Source organism: Mustela nivalis (assembly GCF_964662115.1).
Source record: "Mustela nivalis genome assembly, chromosome: 8".
Lineage (NCBI taxonomy): Eukaryota > Metazoa > Chordata > Mammalia > Carnivora > Mustelidae > Mustela > Mustela nivalis.
In genome coordinates, this window is record NC_139027.1 from 12,072,771 (window position 1) to 12,095,666 (window position 22,896).

Here is a 22,896-nt window from a genome sequence, read left to right on the forward strand (position 1 = left end):
CAAACAGAAGGAAAATGATCCCACAAACTAGCATGCAATTGCAGGCTGGAAAAAAGAGAAATAAAACAGGTAAATGATTAAGTAGATACAAATGGACATTGACTAGATATTGACTATGCAAAATATTGCTAATAATTATGAGATTCAAAATGTATATATCACTAAACTATATGTCAAAAGCATACACCCACATTTATACACTTATAAAAATAAACAAATACACTAAGAAAAATGGCCAGAAAGTAACACAAAATAATTTTGACAGTGACGGTTTTGTTTTTTTTTTCATAAGTTGCAAGTAATGTGTCTTTAATAAATGATTTTAATTCTCTCTTTATATATTTCCACAGTCTGCTAAGCACACGAAACAGACAAAAATCTCCACTTTACCTCACAGAGCTGGTTGGAAAGATAAACATCAAAAATACCTAGAGAAATCAAAGTGAAATAAGTCAGACAGAAAAAGACGAATACCATATGATTTTTATATGTGGAATATTAAAAACAAAACAGGCAAACAAAGAAACAAACAAACAGACTCTTAAATACAGAGAACAGACTGGTGGTTGCCAGAGGGGATGTGGGTGGGGAGATGAGTGAAAGCTACAAAGGGAATGAAGGGGAACAAATTTCCAATTATAAATAAGTCACGAAGTTGAAAAGTACCATATAGGGAATATTGTCAATAATATTATAATAATGTTGTACAGTGACAGATGGTGAGTATACTTATGGTGAGGAGTATGAGTAATGTATGGGATTGTTGAATCAGTATGTTGGACACCTGAAATTAATATAACACTGTATGCTAATTATACGGCAATAAAAATTCTTAGAGGAATAAGATACGTAATAGAGCAGATGGCAATAAAGCTACAAATGGATCGCTATTAGAGCCAAAGGAAATACACACACACACACATATTTAAAGATGCTGATTAGCACGAGGCCAGCCTCTCCTGCAGCTGACTTGACAGAATGTTCTTCAAAGAGACAGGTTACCCACCACACATGCCTGTTCCACTGCACTGGAATCCCAGCAGATCTGGGTGTTCCTAGGCTAATATTACCTCCACCGCCCCAGGGGGTGATCAGCTTTGCCAGAGGACTTTTCTGCTGATAGTACTTGAAAGCCCTGTACCCCAGGAATCCCTCAGTCTCAGACAAACTAGGACAATTTGTCGTCCTATAACTTCATAAAAATAAAACCATTTGTTCCCTCATGCCGGTTAAGTTTATAACAAGGTTGTCCCCCTTGGAATTGCTGTTGCCCTGAAAAGCTGGGCTTATTGATCAGAGTAGCTGCCTCTGGGCTTGGTTTTCAAAATTAGAATAACTCTTTCGCAAGTCATGGAGAATAAGAATAGATATGTCTCCATGGCATAAATGTAAACAGTATAATGATATACGTTGGATTGTTACCACTCAGAGTTATTAAAATAATCTTACATATCTCTCACATTTTCCTCCAGTTTTTCTCCTTCATGTTGGGTTAAAAATATACCCCACTTCTGATAAGAATTCCCTCTCCTCAGAATGGTCCAGTATCACTCATTTCAATGCACTTGTGACAATGACGGCCATAATTATCATTTTTCCCAGCACAGATCACTGGAGAGCTAGACATTTCACACATATAATTTTAATTCTCAAAACAAGCCCAAAAGATACATATTGTAACTATTTTGAAGATATATCAACTGGCCTTCAGAGTGGTTCAGTAATTTATTCAGGGCCAAAAAGCCAGCCAGGGCCAAGGCAGGGAAGGAAACTATGGTTTGCCTAACTGTAAAGTTCAATTTTTTCAATAATTTATCCTAAAATTTACTTTGAGAAACTTTATGAGTCATCAAACATAAAATTGAGCTTTTAAAAGTGATTAATTCTTCTAACCTCTAGTTTTTGTTAAACACCCCTTTCCATTCTGAGCTGAATAGATTTAAATAATATGGTCTAAAGTGACTTAAATTAGAGGAAATATGCATCCATTTTATCTAGGCGCACAAATGTCTCCCTGCTATACATTGCTCTCTAAATAGAAATTGCTTTAGATAAAAAAAAATTAATAGCTGAAATAATTATATACTTTCTAGGTGAGTCATTCTGCAACTTTTAGTCTTTGGGAAGATTCCATATTTCTGGTTATCTGCTATGAAATGGTAAAATTACAGTCCCTTATTAAGCACATTTTTTTTTTACCCATACCATTGACATGTGCATCAGATGTACAGTTAAAGTTTACCCTAATACAAAAGATGTATTTTAAAATTTATATTGGGGGCCTTTCAGTGATCCCATCAGGCACGCCACCACATTTAACTAGATAGTACCCTGGGAATTTAGGGGGAAAAAAAATCTGTTGATTAATCAAATTCCACAAATATTTAATGCTTTCCTCCTTCCTATACAGCAGTCACCTCTATTAGAAATACAGAGTTGACATACTGCTTCTGTCTTGATGAACTTTCTATCTACATGAGCAACCAATTTGGGTATCAGCAAATACAGCATCACATGGTGTGGCAAATATCTCTGCAGACATTCGTATAAGGTATGGAAGTGACAGAGTAGAAAACGATTCTGAAGGTGGGGAAAGCATATCAGGGAAGGCTTTTCACCGGGATTGCCAGAAAGAATGTGGGTGGCAGGGTTGAGTGAAATAGATAAAAGTTACGCACAACCCTAAGAGCACTGAGAAACGTATAGAACTGTTGAATGTCTAAGCCGGATGTTGAAGGGTGATAGAAAACATTGTGAATTAGAGACTCCTAGGATCTGTTCTAACTGGTTTGATCCATTTCATTTGTTCAACTTTCAAGTCTGGTGAATCATAATCCAGACATCCCACATAGACTCCATCCGTTCTCACCCATGGATTTTTTCTCATATATTCAATTCAGACACACTCTCTCTCATTCAGCTCTGCCTATGTTGCCTGTATCCTACTAGACCATGGTCAGGTGCCACAACTATCTGAAAACTTCCCCTATTTCAACTGGGCATAAACTTTCTCTCCCTTTTGAAACAACACAACTTGCTCTGTTATGTCATTATCAAAATTCTAGCTTGTTTTTGAGTTACTGGAGTAACCCTTCTTTCTAAATATATGATATGCTTTCTGAAAATACAGAATAGACTTCATTAGCATGAGCCCTCCCTCTTTCTCACATTCCTCCACCCATCACTGTCCACCACACTGAGCGCATGGTCTGCAACAGAGTAGAGGGTTCCATACATAGGACCTCTTTGATGAAAGGAATTCTGCCTGGGAAATGAGCTATGACATCCTTGACAGGAAAACAAGAGGTTTTCACTCCCCATAGTGAGCATATATAATATATGCTCTGACAGAATATAAATGGAATTTTGAATAAAATCCAATATTGAAGTGTACTAAGATGCCATCCATTTAAATAGATCATTTCATAGGAAACTAGTCTTTCATTAATGCTTTGTTTATGATTTTCAGTCAGAGATAAAGAAACTGCAAGAAATTTGCCTTCTCAATTTCTCAAGGGCTCACTCACAGTACTTGCCTAATTTTAAGTTCTAGCATTTAGAGGAACTCTGTATCTAGGACTCTGTCTGGGATCTAGATAGAAGAATAAGATCTAAAAAAACGTTAGAAAACCCAAGGAAAGAAAAAAAAAACAAAAAAGTTTTCAAGGCCTCTGAGTGGTCAAGAAAAGAAAGGGCTAAGGGAGGAATTAGGTTTTAGGAGGAGGAATCATTTAGCAAAAGCAACCAAGCATGACAACAAATTGATTTCAGATAGGAAAGGGAAAACAAAACAGCATTTTGGGGGAAGGTAAACAAGTTCAAACACAAAGATTATACTACTTAAAGTTAGGATGGGATATTAAGCCCAGGAAATAGCCTGGCCAGTATCTCCAAGGATCCCATAAATGATTTATGTCTTATTTCTAAGGGATCACAGTACCCATTTCTTTTCACAACTTCCACAGTGAAAAAAGTAAGGTGTTCTCCTTTCCTTAATTATTTTTTATAAAGTGGAAATTTGAAATGTAAGAATACTGCACATTCCTAAATTTTCCTTAATATTATGCACAATCTATAATTCTTATTTCAAGTCTTGGCAGTCTGCCAGGAACTAAAACAAAACAAAAGGAATGCTAAAAGAATTTCTTAGTGAGCTTAAATTATGCATTCCACTTTCATGCATGGAACAGTTCCTTGTAAAATTGAATATCTCCCTAAAGCTTGCAAGGAAGGTTGATGAAAGATATAAACTTTGTAGTCAAGGTCATTTCTTACTTTATCCTTTTGATTATATTTTATTCTTTTCCATGTTCTCAAATAATCTTTTAAATGAGAAAGATGGAAAATTACTTAGAAAAGAGTTATATTTTTATCTGTCATTAAGGCACCTTAAATTTATGTTTAAGAACTTTGATTAGAAGATCTTACAAGATGAAGAAAAGTTCAGAGAATTGCTTGAGTAGTTTCTGTGGGAGCAGCCAGTAAAAGTCAGAGATATCCAAATGGAAATAGGAAGCTATCTCAGTAAAACTGAGAGAGGTTGAATTACTATTTTTTTCTTTATTTCATGACATGAAATAAAGTAGAATATTATGTTCAGGACTTGAAAAAAGGTAAGCTTTCTAATTCCAGTGTATTCGTTATGGTAGACCCTACTACTCTAACAAATAAACCTTAGAATAAATAATGGCTTAAGCAAAGACCCTTGTACCAGTATTAGGCTAGTGTAAAAGCCAGTGGAATGTGCACCCTCCATGCAGTCATCCAAGGACCCAAACTGTCAGAAGCTCTGCTAACTTGAACATATGGTTTCCAAGGTTACCCTCTCCATTGGGGGCATCTAGAAGAGAAAAAGAACATGAAGGAGCACAAGTGTTCATGGGTCAGGTCTGGAAGTGATTATAGACTACTTTGGGTCATGTTTGCCAGTCACTTGGCCACACATGGAAGTGGTAGTGGGTTTGCAGAGTTGTAGTCCCAAACGTAGAAGACACTTCTTAAGATTCATCCCACAATGTGGAGGAGGAAGAAGGTGTATTTGGTGGACAACGTGCCATCTCAACTATAATCCTATAATTGTAGAAAGTAGTACTAAGGGCAACCACTTGTCAGAGGACCTGAGACAGGAAGTAGGCAATGTAGCATCAGATAAGGTCAAAATATGCTTTCAAGTTCCTCTATCGCTTATTTGTAGATGCAAAGTCAATGCTTCTTGAAAAATAAAAATGGTAAAATCTATCTATATTCTTGAGGCTGTGAGCAGGATAGGAAGGCTTCCAATACAGAGCTAACACAGACCCAATCATGAAAAGACAAATGATTGATTTTGGGTTAAAGATAGTGCACAAAGTACAATCTTAGGCTCCCTCTCTTAATCTAATAGCTTAGTAATGAAAGAAAAGATATGAAATGTTAAGCTAAGATAAGCAGAGGTGAAAGATAGGGAAACACCAGAGTTATGGATGATAGGAAGACACAACAGAAGGCATCAGCAACCCAAACTCGACAGCACATGAATGAGTCACCTAGGATGACTTTCTGGAGCATATGGCTTTGCCTGACCTCTCAGGTTATTACAAACCTGCGTAACAGCCTTCCGTAATTGGTAGAAACAAAATTTTCTCAGCCTGTTTATTGTTATCAAAATAGGGCATATGATGGTATAATTTCCTTTTCAATTAATACATTTTATGTCACTAAATATTATTCTGAAGTGTTTTTTAAATGCTTCATTATATATTATCATAGCATATTCATAGTATATGGCAGTTAAAACAATATATACATATATTCTGTGATCTAGGCTCCATCCTTATTTTTATATTATATCTCAATAAGTACTCACAATCATGTTATGCAGTGGATATTTTTTTTAATTAATTTTTTATTTTTTATAAACATATATTTTTATCCCCAGGGGTACAGGTGTGTGAATCACCAGGTTTACACACTTCAGTGGATATTTTGATTATCATCCCCAACTTAAAAATTTAGAAACTGAGAGTCTCTGAGATAGCATACCTTTCACAGGATCACACATCGATTCCACTTTTATTTACCTGTTCTCAGAATCTTCGTGAAGCTTAACTCTATTTCCTAAGTAAAATGACTGCATTTCAAGCATTCTTTTGTGCTCTAATTTTTAGTTCTGCCACGAAATTGGGAAGACAAAAGCAATTCAGTTCAGCATGGGAAAAAAACAAAAAATCACAGTTATCAGCCTCTACCAGAAGAAGCAGTTTATTGGTGCCCTCAAGCTAGCTTTCGAAAATACTTCCACATGATCTACGGCTTAATCCAGAAATGGCCTAAAAAACTGGACCACTGCCATGCCATGAATCCAAGAAGAGAGCTATTTTAAAGTCCTCTTCTTGAACAACAACAAATAAAACAATACAGACTTCAAATGGTTGATTTTTTTTTTTTTTAATAAGACACAACTGAAAGAAGAGTTCCTTTTGCTCCGTAAGGCACTGAGTTTACCCAACAGACTTTAGGTGATATTAGAAATGCACATTTCTGTTGTGCTCACTGTTCACAGACATTTTGGTGTGCTACCTTCACACCATCCGCAGTTAAAACGGTGTTCTGTTGTCAGGAGGTATGCTCACAGTTACCCCCAGAGCAGTGTTAGAACCTCATCCTTTGGGTTCTAAGTTTAAAGTCCTCATTTTTTTTGATTACCTCGAGCAATCTTGCGATTTCTCTCCAGTCCTGCAAGTCCCAAGGAAACTTATTAGTTTTATAGATGTACCTTTCTTTCTGTTGGCTTAAGACAGTAAGTGCAGAATTTGTGTTTCATACATAAATTCTAGTCTGATGCAAATTACTGGCAAATGTCTTAAACCTTAACACTTGTCTGAAGGCAGAGGTCATCATAAAGGGTTGAGAAAACAAAATTGAGAGCATCTTACCAAACATTAAGTGAGAGCCTATTTGTGATAAATACTGCAGGAAAAAGTGGAGAGGAACGAGGTGTCAGGGGTTCAGTATCAAAAAGAGAGGATGAGAAAATTACAAATTACTCTAACACAAGGGAAATCAAAAGGTGTCATAGCAATGAAATATAAAATGTAACATGTATGTATGCTTAATGGAGGGGAAGATCATGTTTATTTGAAAGGATGATGAAAATCTTTGGGAGAAAGTTACATTTGAAATGGGCCTCCATGGAGTAATATTGTTTGGAGGACTGGAAATGAAATGGAACACATGGGACTCATTTCCAATGGGGAGAAAGCTTAATACAGCTGAAGGAGAAGAGTCCCTGTGTAGAAGACCATAAAACACAAGGTCTCATGTGCTATAGAGTTTGTATTTAAATTCATTGAACACTTTTACATGAAGAACAGTAGATTTGATATATTTGGGACTCAGAGGAGATAAATTTTGTTCTATATTAAGTTGGCCTGAAAGAAGCTTCTGTTGAAGAAGAGAAAGCAGTAGAGTTGTAGCTCAGTTTTCTAACAAAGCAAGGTCTCCACAGGGAGGGGCAAGGCAGGTCAGGATAGTGGGTATATTCTGCAAGTAGAATTTGTTAAGACATGGGAAATTCACAAATTGAGCCCCGCAACTGAATAGGCTCTAGAGACATCAACACACCAGATTCAAAGAGGACAAACTACTGGAAATTTTGGTCATGGTAACATACTTTCCATCTCTCTCAGATTTTCTATTAGAGAATTTAAATGTTTCTTCATTTATCCATTTAGTTATTTTCTCTATATCCTCATATTGTGTCCTTTCTACGAGGAAGGAATTGAAGGTGCCGTGAAACCACACACCTGGGCACTTTACTGTACTCCAGCTTCAGCTGTTGACTGGACTCCTGGTTCTCTGAACTACAAGCCACTAAATCACTTGGTATTTTCAAAGAAAGCAAGATGGGAAATTTTAAGTTCACTGATTCTTATTTGAATAGCTCCAATCTGGGAATGGATTAATTTAAGAGATACCAAGTAGAAATCCTTTGTATCATAACAACCTCTGTAGGTGAGAAGGATTATTATTTTAGCTTTCCACCTTCTGAACTCATCCAAATCCGATTTTCAGCACCATTTATCAGACAATGTAATTATTAGGCACTCACTTTGGAAGTTGACCTTAAGGAGAGGGGGCACAGCACTGAAAGGGTTAGGAGTGTGACCTCTGATATCAGACTTCTCAGGATTCAATTCCGCTTCTATCATTTTACTATCCAGGTGACTGTGGGCAAATTACTTAATATTTATGTACCTCAGATTCTTAGGCTGTAAAACTGAGATGGTAGTAATAGTACCTACATTAGAAGCTCCTTCTAAAGTTATAGGCACTGTGGCCTGTACCAATTACAAGAGTGTCGGTCACATAGAATATGCTCCCTAAACGTCAAGTAGAACAGGTAACCATCCTGTTGTGGCAACTAGACAGTAAACTCCTTGAGAATAGGGAATGACTTTCAAAGTTTATTTTGAACCTCCTAATGTTACTGAACCCCCAAGGTCAGGTTCTTGAGTCATAAAAATGAACACTGGACTCCAGACAAAGAAAGCAGGCAGAGCTTATTTGAGACAACTTGCAGGCAAAGGAGTCCACAAGAAAGAGGAACGCTGCTCTCTGAGGGGGTAGCATGCAAGGCTTATAAAGGCATCTTTTCAAAGGGTGAGAGGCTGGGAGTGGAGAAGCATCCTTCATTGCACAGTCATTATCCTGTGCTCATTACTTTTTAGTGGACACAAGACAGTCACAGGATGCCTTTATCCATGGTCAACATTTTCTAGGCCTCCTGGAAAGTAGAAATACTTGTGTGCGTGTGCTTTAAATTATGGCTTCTAATTTTGCTCAACCATTACTCCCTAATACCTGTTACCTCTCATTTGTTTTCTTTCCCCAAAGGAGGTCTTTGTCTCCAAATGTATGGAAACTGTTAACACTTAACCTCAGACCAGTGGCTCTACAGAAGTTAAGTCCCTCTTGTTTTTCTTATACTATCTCAGTACATTTCTCGGCACAATACATTTAGGTTGAATGAAACAAACCTATTCCAGAGAACATTTTTGGTCTTTAAAGTCTGACAGCACACTCAATAGAGGGCAAGGTCTAAATGGGCAATAAACATTTTTCCCTGAAAGAGAAAAATCTACAATTCAGGATCCCAAGAAAATTAAAGTTGTTCAAAGGAAGTTGATTTTTGGTTTTTATTATTTGCCTTCAGATACTTTAAGTAAGCTGTGAGATGTCTCAGTTGAGACAATAGACCAGTGAAATTGAACTTAGTCCAACAAGCTGGACCTGAATATAAATTCCTGGTTAAAAGCCAGACTTAAGTTTCAAGAACAAATCTGCAAGGGTTAGAGAAAACAAGGAATTTAGAGGCTTGGATGTGCATGGAATTGTCCCCCAGACTTGCATTAAAATCAGGGTTCCACCACTGACTAGCCACGTGCCAAATATGATATCCATCCTCACATGTACCCGTTTTCTCTAGGTTCGCTCGCTCGCTCTTTCTCTCTCACCCACACGCACCAAACACTAACTAGGCTTCCCAAGACAAGATCTTCACAAGATCTCTCCAGCCAATAATGCAGGTAGATAGTGATTGTTCATAAATACCATATATGTTTCTGAGTGTTTACTTAAAATTTATGAAATAAAAATTAGAATTTCTACAATATATAACATGAAATATCTATCATTTATTTTGACCTTAATATGACAGCTCTTGCATGTTTTTATGGATGATAGGTTCCTAAGCATTTTCTTATTTGATCAATAATTGTATGCATCAGTTAGCTTGTATTTTTAAAATATGTGTGTGTGTGTGTGTGTGTGTGTGTGTTCTAAAGCTTTAAAAGGTGTAAAAATGGCTGAATGATGAATGAGATCTCAAAGGAAACTAGAATAAATGCCGATGCTACCTGAGAAGAGAGATCAGACTGGAGGGTGAGCAGAAGCTCTTGGATGACAAAGGACCGAGAACAGGGATGAAAGAAAAGGGGAATGGGCATGCGGAGAGCACCTTGCTGCATCTAATGAGGGAGGACTCGCCCAAAGCTACCGTGTGCATGACCACTGTATCCAAATCCAGATTCACGGGCACGGGGGCAGAGTGGATTACAGGGGACAAGCATTCGCTAGATCAGGTAGATCTAGTCACCACGGGGAACTGGTGCAGAAGAGTATGACACACTAGTCAAAAAGGATTGGCAATAAAATCTTTCTGACCTTCAGTCCCCTCCTGTCTAAAATGAGAAGACTAACAGCCTCATGTCTCCCTAGGAACCATGCTGGGGATGATCTGTCATCACTGCAGGGAGGGGACTGTCGACCCCTCCACCTATTTGCCAGCACCTCTCTGGGAAAGTTTGAAAAAAGTTTCCTCCTCCCCTGCAGAAAAAGCTAGGTTTAAGTAAAAATAATCAACGTGGCTAGCATTTGTTACATGTTCATATTGTGCCAAGAGCTCTAATGAGCACTTTACACACACTATTTAATCCCCACGCCAGCCTTATGGTACGGATGTTATTTCACTTCGTGGCCTACAGAGAAGGCAACGGAGCCCAGAGCTTGGGCACAAAATACTTGGCTTACATGACAGAGCCCCATCTGGCCTTAAACTCCGTGAAGGTGTCCACCCTTGACCTTACCCATTGCACCACTAGCTCTCCAGAAAGCTGAGTTCTGGATCTCTCTGAAGAGGCAGCTCCGCCAGAACCAGAACAAGAAAGCTCCCTGAGTGTGAATCATGGAAGGGCTTAGAACACCACGTTCTTAAACAGTGTCAAGGACGAGCTGAGCTTCAGACTTAGGAAGATTAATGCACGTTGCCACAGGAAAGGAAGTCCTGGTAAAGCTAAGAGCCTAGTAATCAGTAGAGGGGAAAAATGGTTTAAACAGAAAAAAGGAGAACTTAACTTGTGATTAATAATACTTTCTTCTTTGTTCTTTTCTCTAATGTTATTTCTGATGTTGTATTTAAAATTAATATATGGCTCCCCATTCCTACTCTCATAAAGAAGCAGTTTTGGAGAAAAAGAACTAGTTGGGATATCTTTTGCTCTGTATTTGCCTATGAACAGAGCTCTATTTTGATTGGTCACTAAAAATTAAATCTAACAATACCCAAGGCACTCCTTGGGAAGGCCGGCATCAAAGTCGGCTGTGGCGTGCACAACCTCAAATGTGTGATAACAAGCAAACAATACAGAAGATTTATGGGGGCAACTATTACAAGAGACAGACTTCATGTTAGGGGTCAGCAGATCTGGGTTCGAGGACCACCCAAGCGATATCTGAACTCCACACCTTGGCATGAGAATTCTTCCTGGTCTGTGCTCCCAGCTTCATCAGACCAAGTTCTCCTCTGGAGACCTTCCACTACCCTCAGCCATTCAGGTCTTACTGCCCCATAAATACCCAGCTCTGATGCCATCAAGCATGCCCTGAAGGTTCACCCTGTGTCTCTCGGAGGCTGGACAGAATGACATCTGTCACATAGTGGGTGTTCAACACACTTGGCCAAAGCAAAACCCTGAAATCACCAGCTGAGCTCACAGTATCCACTGAACCACTTGGAAAGGAAAATGTTATGGCTGGGCCTATTACATGTGGATATTTTCAGTGAAATAAAGACCACCAATGTAATCTATGAAAATAGAATGAGTTCACAGGTGGTCATATTGCTCTTATCATTTGGGGGCATCTTCTCTAGTCCAGGCACTGAGCTCATTGAGTGAACCATAAAGCCAGATCTGAGTATCAAATGCATGATACTTGGCATGTCAGCCAAGACAAGAAAACAAGGACCAAGCAGAATGAGCAGAATGCTGTCAACACAGAGTTGAGACTATACCAAGGGAAGGGCAGCCATGTTGGGAGAGGCTGGTGGAGGAGCCCTTCCAACACACACACACTCATGCCTTCTTCCCAATTTCCTTAGCCAGGAACTCAGGACCAATCAAAGCAAGGTTGCCACAGGTCCACACAGAGCACACTCACTCATCCACAGCCTTTCCTTGGCCCCATGTTTACCACAGGGCTTCTTGCCTCTAGTAACAGAAGACTGGGGCTGGGACTGAGAAGGAAGCCAAGTTCTTGCCACCCCCTGCCCTTTATATGCAGGCTAACATCACCATTCCTGAGCAGCTCACACTGCTAATCAGTGCTCTTCTATATTTATATTTTTGTTTACATTTATTTATTTTTATATTCACCAGGATCTCTCAGTTCTTGAACTAAACAGCACCAAGAAGGCCATATTCTCTACTAGCAGAGAAAAAGCAGGGTCTATGCCCAGATAACTTTTCTTTTCTTTTTTTTTTTAATTTTTTCTTTATTTATCTGACAGATATCACAAGTAGGCAGAGAGGCAGGCAGAGAGAGAGGAGGAAGCAGCCTCCCTGCAGCGCAGAGAGCCCGATGTGGGGCTCGATCCCAGGACCCTGGGATCATGACCTGAGCCGAAGGCAGAGGCTTAACCCAATGAGCCACCCAGGTGCCCCTCTTTTTTTTTTTTTTTTTTCTTATTAAAGTATAGTTGACATACAAGGTCATAGAAGTTTCAGGTGCACATTATTATGATTCCACAATTCTACACATTTCTCAGAGCTTTATCACAACAGTCACCATATATCATTATAATATTATTGACTGCATTCTCTAGGCTGTACTTTCATTACCATGACTTATTTATTTTATAACTGGAAGTTTTACCTCTTAATCTCCTTTTCCTATTTCTTGAAATAGATCTTAATGCTGCATTGTGAGGGAGGCATTTGAGAGAGAAAAATCTATAGGCATGGAGTCCTGAGCTGAGGCAGATGCATGCCCCTGTAGTTCCTAAGTAGGTTTCATTTACTTTTAGGAAACAATCCGGCTTTCATAATCTCCAGAAGTTGTCCAGGCCTTTACCCTTCGAATAGATAAAGGCGTACAAATAATCCTCACCTTTGACATGAAATCTTTCTTCCCCAAAGTCATAATGGACCAGAGTTAGTAAAGTAATAACCCTTAAGTTTTATAAATATGTATCAAAACATGGACAATTTAAATGGAAATTTTCATCTCATTAAATATAAAGAATCTCATTTGGGGGGGTGCAATCTCATTTGGGCTCACTGGGGGCAAATGAGAAAATGTGGCTCTACCTCAGGCTGTCCCTAAGGCTCCAAAGAGAGTCCCCAACCCCCTCTATTCCTGGCACTGCCTCCTCTCAGTGTGGCCTTGAACAACTTGCTTTACCACAGACATTTTCTCACGAGTCCAATTACCTTTAAGTTCACATCTAGCTCCAGCCTTTTAAAATTTTAAATTTAATTAACTCTTAAAGAGCAAATGGAAAGTCATGGCCTCATGAAAAAAGAGCCTGCAAATAAAGACTCCTGGGGAAGAATGGGGAATTCAGCATTTGCAATAAGAGGCAAACCATGAGTTTGGTACCAGTTAGGGAGCTGTCTGTGCCACTGAACAGATATAACCTTAAGCCTCATTTTTCAGTAACTCAGAGAAATGGCTGACAGAAAACGTACTCAATACCATGGGTATATAACCAAAGTCCAGGGAAATGTTACATTCTGAGCAGCCACTGAAGATGACAGCCTTAGTTGACAGTGAGATTTGCAGGCTTACCAGTGACAAGGTGGACAAGTGTAGACTGATAGCACCCTCTGAACATGTGGTCACTTCTCAGAGGGTTGATCTGAGAACAAAAAGGGACCAACTGAACCTACATGGGAGAAAAACAGCCCTAAGTAATTGTCTGAAGATGAGATCAAAAGATAATATTTTTAAATCTATTTCTCAAGAAAGTTGAACACTTTGAAGTCTAACACTCACAAAGATCACTCTAAACACATTTTGATGGAATGTCAGTCACAGATACAAGGTAGGTGTAGGAGAGCAAAAGCAAAAAGTTACACCGGAGGCAAGGTTTGGGGTGTCGGGATTTGTTCTTGAAATGTTCTTGTTATTTTGTTAACACAAACACTCTTAGTCTTCCCACCTAGAATGTCATGCCAGGGCCAACATCAAGTCACAGAAGTAGGTCAAGTGTGTCTGTGTAGGCCCCCTGGAAACAATAACAGCTTTTAAAAATTGGACGTAGGGGCACCTGGGTGGCTCAGTTGGTTATGCGTCTGACTTTCAGTTTCAGCTCAGGTAATGACCTCATGGGTTGTGAGATTGAGTCCTGTGCTGGGCTCCTTAGCACAGAGTCTGCTTGGAGATTCCCTCCCACTGCCCCTCCCCACTGCTCAAATAAATAAATCTTTAAAGAAATTGGAGTTAATTTATCTTTAAGTCATTCGATTGTATAGAATTTAAGAACAAATGACTAGTCCATGGCCATGGACTAGATTGGAGTCAGAGTGAGTGAGAGAATCCAAGCCTCAGTTCCATGCTGTTCCTACAACAGTATGCTATTTGCATAGAGAATTATCCCAGAAAACAAAATCACAACATACCCCTTCTTAGGTCAGACTTGTGGTCATCTTACCCAGTATCACAATCCATGATGGGTCCTGAACAAATACATGTTGACCAGATGGACAGAGACCACTTTCCAGGAATATGGATGTCTGAACCATGACTCACAATCACTCTACAAGTCCAAAACAAGCAACAAGGTCTACTACGTGTCACTAAGTAGCAAACAAAAAGAAAATGGCTATGTTTTTGAGTTCATTTCTAGGACATTGTGGAAGTTTCTCATCAGAAACCAGTCTCCTATATACTTTCCTATCAAGGCTGTTATTCATTCAAGGCAAAGTTTTTTTGTGAACTTTGAAATTTGCTTTAAGTTCTTTCCAGGAGAATGTTGCAAACTGCCCAGAATAGAACTCTTTAAAGAAAGCAACAGCCACTGGCATCATAGTCCACCAAACCTGCACCCTCTGTATGCAAAGTTTCTGCATTAATCTTAACCACCCTATAAAGTGTCCTTCCCTGAAAATGGAGGCCATTGGCTAGAACCCTGCATGACCCAGGCAACACAGACTCATAATTTAAAAGAGCTTATAATTTATGAAAATCTATGTGACTGAAGATTCACAGTGAGTCTGAGTAAGAATCACCTACCTCTAAATGTTAGAGCATCTGAAGACATCTCTATCTTCACTCATTACAGAGAGTGATCTCATGCAGCTCATGGCTTTAAGTATCGTTTAGGTGCAGGTAACAGCAAATACACATTTCTTTGTGTGTGTGTGTGTGTGTGTGTGTGTGTGTGTGTAGCTTTTTTTTTTTTTTTTTTTTTAGCAAATACACATTTCTTCTCCAAACTTCTCCCTAAGTTTGTTGTCTGTTATGGGCTGAATTGTGTTCACCCAAAAATCATATTTGAAATTCTTAACCCTCTTACCTCATAATGTGATCTGAGTTAGAGTAGGATCCTTGTAAACATAACCAAATTAAAATGAGGTTAGTAGGAGGGTCTTAATCCAATATGACTGGTATCCTTATAAGAAGAAGAAATTTGGACACAGACATGCACAGAAGGAACATGATGTAAGGAAGCATAGGCAGAAGACAGTCATCTCCAAGTCAAGGAGGAGGTCCTCAACACATCCTTGCTCTCACATATTAGAAGGAATCAAACCTGCTGGCACCTTGATCTTGGACATCTAGCCTACAAAACTGTAAGACTGTAAATTACTGTTATTTAACTCACCTAGTTGAGGTCTTCTTTACAGTTGCCTTGCCAAATTAATACAGCAACTCAATTTGAATATCTAATAAATATCTTAAACTCAACATATCCAGGCCCATAGCTTGGACTCCACCAGCTCCAACCTGGTGCTCTCCAACATCCCCTATTTCTGTAAATAGCAACTATAACGTGCAGATCTCTATGACCAAAACCAATGAAATCATCCTTCAATCCTGGCTTTCTTTCATGTAACTTAAATCATTCATTCCTTAAATAATTTAGTATTTGGTTATCATACCTTCAAACAATATCCAAAAATGGGCCACTTCTCACCCCTGTCCACTTCTGTCATCCAAATCAAACTTCCATCACCTTTCAACTAGATGACTGTAATAGTTTGTCTCTTTCCTTCCACACTTGTCTTCTTATAATCCAATCTCCACACAGCAGCAAGAATGATACTTTTAGGTGAGAGCATTTGAATCCTCTGCTCAAGACCTCACAAAGTTTCTTTATATACACATATTTATTTAAAGTCATATCAAGGTGTGCAAGGTTCTACTTGTGTTGTCATCCTGAGTAACTCTCAGATCTCTTTTCCTATCTTTCTCTCCATTTCTAGCTCTAGCTCTGTTCCAATCAGTCTAGCCATTCTTTTGTTCCTCCAACAGGCCAAGCATTGTTCTTCCCCAGGGCCCTAGAACTCTTCTCCTTCAAAGAAGATTCATCTTCCTTCAGATATCCATTACACTACCTCTTTCTTATTCATGATTCTGCTGCAATGGCATCTAATCCAAGCCTTTGTGACCATTTTGCCTAAGTGGTACCCCTACGTATTTAATTACTTTCCATTATGGGCCTCCCACAAGGCTCCCTGAAAGATGGAACATTCTCTCTCCTGTTAATTGCTATGATTGTATCATCTAAACAGTACCAGGAATCTGGTGAAATATTTGTTGAAGGAGAGAATGAAGCAAGAAGAAAGAAAGCAAGGAAAGAAGGAAGCAAGGAGGGAAGGAAGGAAAGCATTTCTATCTTTCTATCAGGAAACCTATGGGGAAGGCTTTCAGACAGCTCTTTTCATGAAAAATGAGGAAATTTCTGACATTAATTCTAAGGGAAAGAAAAGCCTTTCTGAGATTGAGTCAGTAAGTAAATTCTGAGCCATCAAAGGGAAAGTTTGTAACTATCTCTAGGACATGTTATCTGGCCCAATTCTCACTGGCCTCAGATCTAAATCTTTTAATGAAAAGGGTAGCTGTAGGTAAAAGCTGGAAGAGTTTTGTCACTAAAATCCTCCACAACATTGGGACAACATTCTGTATGTATTGCTAGAACCCAGGGGAGATAGGCTTCTTGCACCACGCATCACAGAGAAGCTTTCATATCTGGAAAGCTCAAGTGATGCTGGTGAAGTCCTTGAGAGAAATTATGATGTCACATTATGCCCAGTAGGTTTGATAGTCCCAGAGTCAACTGGAGACCTATGGGGACCATGGGGCACAACAGAGCAAATAGCAGTGGCCAAGAAACCTGCCATGATAGGCAAAAGCAAACACTGCACCGAAAAGGAAGAATTTTTTCTTGAAAACAAGTAACCAACTCCCCGAGGACTTCTAGAAAAAGTTGGGAGGACAATATTTTAGTGAGCCAGAGGTACAATATTATATAGATTTACTTAAAGGCCTGTGAAATTTCAGCTCCTGTTTCTTTAACCTCACTTGCCTCCTCCCCAAATTTGTGAGTCCTAGAGAAACTCAGCATATATGTATATGTTTTAATAAAGATATATGAGATATAAATTTTCAAAAAATTTGGCATGATTTAGCTTTTTCCTATGAAATGAGGATTTTTATTAGGAATATTAAATATGGTTGGTGCTGTCCATTGTTGATGCCTTCAAGCTGCTAGAGCAAATATTGTATCTGCCCCTGAATTAAATGTCTCTAGCTCCATCCATGTCATAGCAAATGGCAAGATTTCATTCTTTCTGATGACTTAGTAATATGCCATTGTATATATGTGTGTTTGTGTATATATACATATATATATATATATATATATATCTCACATCTTCCATATATACAATATTCCTGTGTGTGTGTGTGTATTTGTGTGTGTGTGTGTATATAGATAGATAAATAGATCACATCTTCTTCATCCATTTGTCAGTCAACAGACATTGGGCTCTCTCCATAGTGAATGCAGCTAGAGTGTATTATGCTAAGTGAAATAAGTCAGTCAAAGAAAGACAAATACCATATGATCTCACTCATATGTGGAATTTAAGAAAGAAAGCAGATAAACAAATGGGGGGGGGGCAAAAAAAAAAAAAGGAGAGAGGTTAACAACCTGTAAGAGACTCAATGATAGAGAACAAACGGAAAGTTGATGGAGGAAAGTGGGTGGGGGATGGGCTAGATGGGCAATGGGGGTTAAAGAGAGCACTTGTGGAGAGCCCTGTGTATTGTATGTAAGTGATGAATCACTATATTCAACTCCAGAAACCAATATTGCACTCTACGGTAACTAACAAAATTTAAATTAAAAAAAAATATATAGCTCTGCCCATACTTGTGTCTGCTCTGTTAATTTGTGTCAGATGTTTAAAATTAAAACTAGTAGTTCTCACTTTTCATTGTTGCCAATGTACCTGCTTATAGCAATTGCATATTTTCCTTGATCTGCTCTTTCCATTTTGAAAAGGAAACCAAATCCCTGGCTACAATTCTTATCAATTCAACAGTTACATAGAGGTCAAATTATATGCCAGGAAATGCAGAGAATAAAAAGATGAGCATGATCTCACCAATATGTAGAATCTTAAGAAAAAAAGCCAAACTCAAAGTAACAGAAAGTAGGATGGTGGTTATCAGACTCTAGATGGTGGGGGGAAATAAGTCAGATTGAACGCAGGGTATCAACTTTCCAGTATGAGATAAATAAATTCTGTCAGTTCTGAGATCTGATGTATAGCATGGTGACTATAGTTAATCATGTGTTGTATACTTCAAATTCTCTAAGAAAGGAGACCTCAAATGTTCTTAACTCACACAGAGAAATGAAAAAAAAAAAAATGATAACTACCTGAGTTGTTAGATAGATTAACTAGCTTGATTATGCTAATAATTTCACAATGGACACATATACCAAAATATCACATGTATACTCCTTAAATATATACAATTTTTATTTGTCAATCATACCTCCATAAAACTGAAAAAAAAATTCATCCTGTTGAGTTTTACACACTAAAAATAAACAAGTGAAGTAAATCTTTGGTACAGATGGCTAAGAAACCACCTCTGTTCTCTCACACAAGTGGATGAGCATCAGAGAGGGTCTAATCTAAGGGAAATAACACCTTGTTTAATCCATGAATTTTATAACATCTTCTGTGTCTGTTCAGAGGTTGTGTCTACATGATTCATGGTCCTTAACTGTATTCGAATGAGATATTCTACTAAACGCTTCAGAAGACTAAGTTTTACAGTATTCACACACACGCACACACACATGCGCACGCACACACACTAACGCACACACATACACACAGGATACATTCCAGATTTAGTAATGCAGTCCTGGAATGGTTATGGTAAAACATTGTGGGTAATACTAGATCCATCAGGAAACCCATATTGTTACAATAGCTTATACTAGAAATTAACATTTATTAAGTGCTTATTCTATGCTAAGGACTTTACATACCAGCCTAGACAAAACATCTCATTCAATTCTCAGAGCACCATCATACATTTCACAAGTGAGAAAAGCAAAATTAGAAGGTCACCTAACTCACTCAGACTTAAACCCTGAATAACAAAGGACTTGAACCCAGACTTTAGATTCTTTTTTTTTTTTTTAAGATTTTATTTATTCACTTATTTGAGAGAGTGAGAGAGAGCATGAGAAGGAAGAAGGTCAGAGGGAGAAGCGGACTCCCCACAGAGCTGGAAGACTGATATGGGACTCAATCCCAGGACTCCAAGATCATGACCTGAGCTGAAGGCAGTCGCTTAACCAACTGAGACACCCAGGTGCCCCAGACTGTAGATTCTTAATGTCCACCTCTGTAGCCCACAATACTCTTCTCTTATTTCAGCCCTCGCTGCAGAAAAGCCACCAGAATATAAGCAACTCTCTAGATTTACATTTATAAGGTCAGGTACACAAACAGCATGGAATCCTTATCTGATGACCCTGGGATCTCATACTTGTTAGCACTGAATAGGGAGTCAGGCTAACTATAGATTAAGTTTTAGTTGTGGGTCAGAAGGCTGTGGGTACTTCTTAATTACTATATCCCTGATTTCCTTCATTTGGCCTATTTTTCTTTTCCTTCTTCACTCTCTCCTAAAAGTGGAACTTCAGACAATTATTCTAGTTAGTTGGGTCCTGCTACTTAATTAAAGTTTTTCTTTCATTTTTTTTTAGAAGATTTTATTTATTTATTTGACAAACAGAGAGAGAGATAGATCACAAGTAGGCAGAGAGGCAGGCAGAGAGGGGGAAGCAGGCTCCCCACAGAGCAGACAGCCCAATATGGGGCTCAATCCTAGGACCCTGGGATCATGACCTGAGCCGAAGGCAGAGGCTTTAACCCACTGAGCCACCCAGGTGTCCCAATTAAAGTTTTTCATACATAAAGATATATACCCTCCCCCACCACTGGAGGCAACATGTGTTGCTAAACACATGTGTTTAGCTGAACATAAATTTATATAAGGTATGTTTATTAATGGGGCTACTTTGTGTAGAATTTTTATATTAGATTCAATAAATATTGCTGATTGACAAATCCATGCAGGAATCACACTTATGTGAGAAAGGGTCCTGCCTTGCCCTATTCTCACAAAGCTTATAATACTTTGTCGTGCTTAGAATGAAGAAGAGCCTTTCAGGGAAGCTGGAGATGAAGAAAGAGATGAAGGGAGGCTATGCTGGTAAAAAATTAAAAAAGAAAGAAAAGACACTGAGTTAAAAAAATGCATTTTTGCAAACAGCATTGGCTGTTTTAGAGAGGAATCTGTTTATCATGCAGGAGGCCTGAATCTCTTGCTGGTGTAGGAAGTAAAGGATAACTTGAGAACTAAAAGGAAGAGGTCGACTGTCTGCACGTCCTCTCAGGCCAATATGATCAGAAGAAGCCAGAGCAAATGAGGTTAAGAGAAAAGTTCAAGGATATAATAGGGCCTCTACTTCTTCTGTAAAGGGAAGCAGGAAGACATTTCTTAGGGCCTCTACTTCTTCTGTAAAGGGAAGCAGGAAGACATTTCTTAGATTTCCAGAACTGAACATCTTGAAAAAGTCAGTTCTCAAGGTTTGAAGTCAAAGGAAGCCCCGGCCTATACCCCTGCTAATGGGAAGAAGACAGGAAGTGACGAGGGGAGACGGGACACATGAAAAAACAGGGATACGAGCCAAAGCAAGAAGGAAGGGTGATTAAGATGATGTGTTTATCATAGAACCCCAAGTTTTCCTGGCAGTAAGGCAGAAACTAAGTAGAGTTCTCATAAAATTCAAAAATTATCTATCATTTATGTATCTGTCTATATAAATAGGAATTTCCAAAGAAAGTATGGTAAAGGCAGCTCTTAGTTGCCAATGAAATAGGCTCCATCGAACAGTGGGTGTGGATCTGTGTCCAGGATCATCTGTGCCCTGTGTTAACGAAAAATAATATGCAGGAAAATTTTCAACCCCCCCCCCATGGCATATATATACATAGTTTGAAAGGTGGGGAGAGAGAGAGACTAGTGTCTGTGTTTCTACGCTCAATAAACCTGCAATACCCCAGCATCTTGCACGTCTTGTGCTAGGTACTTGGGATAGAGACATAATCAGACACAGGTCTGAGAAACTGTCACAATTAAGAAGAGTCTTAGGAAATATGATGACTAATTCTAACGTGGTGTCCTGAATGGAATAATAAAACAGAAAAAGAACATAAGATAAAAACTAAAAAAAAAAAAAAAAATCTGAACCAAAGTATGGACCTTAATTAATAATAAAGTATAAATATTGATTTCTTAATTTTGACAAATGTACTCCACTCATGTAAGATGCTAATGATAGGGAAGCTGGATATGGCATATATGGGAACTCTGTGCTAACTTCTCAGGAATTCTCGAAATCTGAAATGGTTCCAAAAAAAAAAAAAAAGTTATTTTAAAAAATGGGATTACACATTGAATAAAACTGAAATCCTTTCTCATCTCTATCATGACCTGCCCCGCCCCATCTTTCCCACCTCATCTTGCACTCAGTACTTTGAGCTCAGTACTCTTTAGCCAGATCACTCCATCCCGGGCTCTTCTGTGTTGGGGCCACCACATGTGCTGTCACAACCTCTGGGGATGCTCTTCTTACAGACATCGATCACTCTTCCTCATCACTCAGGTCTCAGTTCAAGTGTTGCCCCTCAGAGAGAGGCCTCTCCTGAAGTCCCAACGTAAGTCTTAGGACCTCAACTCTGCTACCCTCTCTCTCATAACTTTATATGTCCTTTTCTTTCTTCACAATTCTTTTGGTTGCAATTACCTGTCTATTGACATGTTTATTTCCTTCACATCTCTCTCACCACCTTTAAAGTTCCCTTGGGGCAGAAATTATTCCTCTCTTGTTCACCAATGAACACCCAGCTCCTAACCTAATGCCTGGCCTATGATAAATGTTCAAAAAATATATGTGGAATCAATTAATTAAATGACACATTGTAAGCCTATTTCAATACCTGAATCTTTTTTTTTTTACATCTTTGTATATACTAAGCACACAACACATCACCTATCATGCCATACACATGGTCTCAGCAACTATCTATTGTGCTAGATGCTTGGGATACAAATATAAATCAGACAAAGGTCTACTTTCCAAGAGAGCACTGATGAATAGAGAAAATAGAAAGCAAATGAGCAACTACAATTCCTGTGATACATTGCAGAAGCCCGGAGGTTGGACAGCCAGCCCAGCCTGAGGTGGAAGTGACTCTCTCTGTCAAATAAATAAATAAAATCTTTTTTAAAAAGTTCTTAAAACAAAACAAAACACCTGGTCCCATTGTATCAAGTGTCCTCCTTGCTGTTTCTTTCTGAACTTGGCATAAGTACCCTCATACACACTCACTTCATTATTAAAGATCAAGGTAATGAAATATGGCAAAAGCATGGTTCTAGAATAGCTCCTGGAACACAGTTAACATTGAATATCTATTCACTTAATAAGTCTATATGACATACTGTATGAGGATCTGAAAACAGCTGACCTGCAGA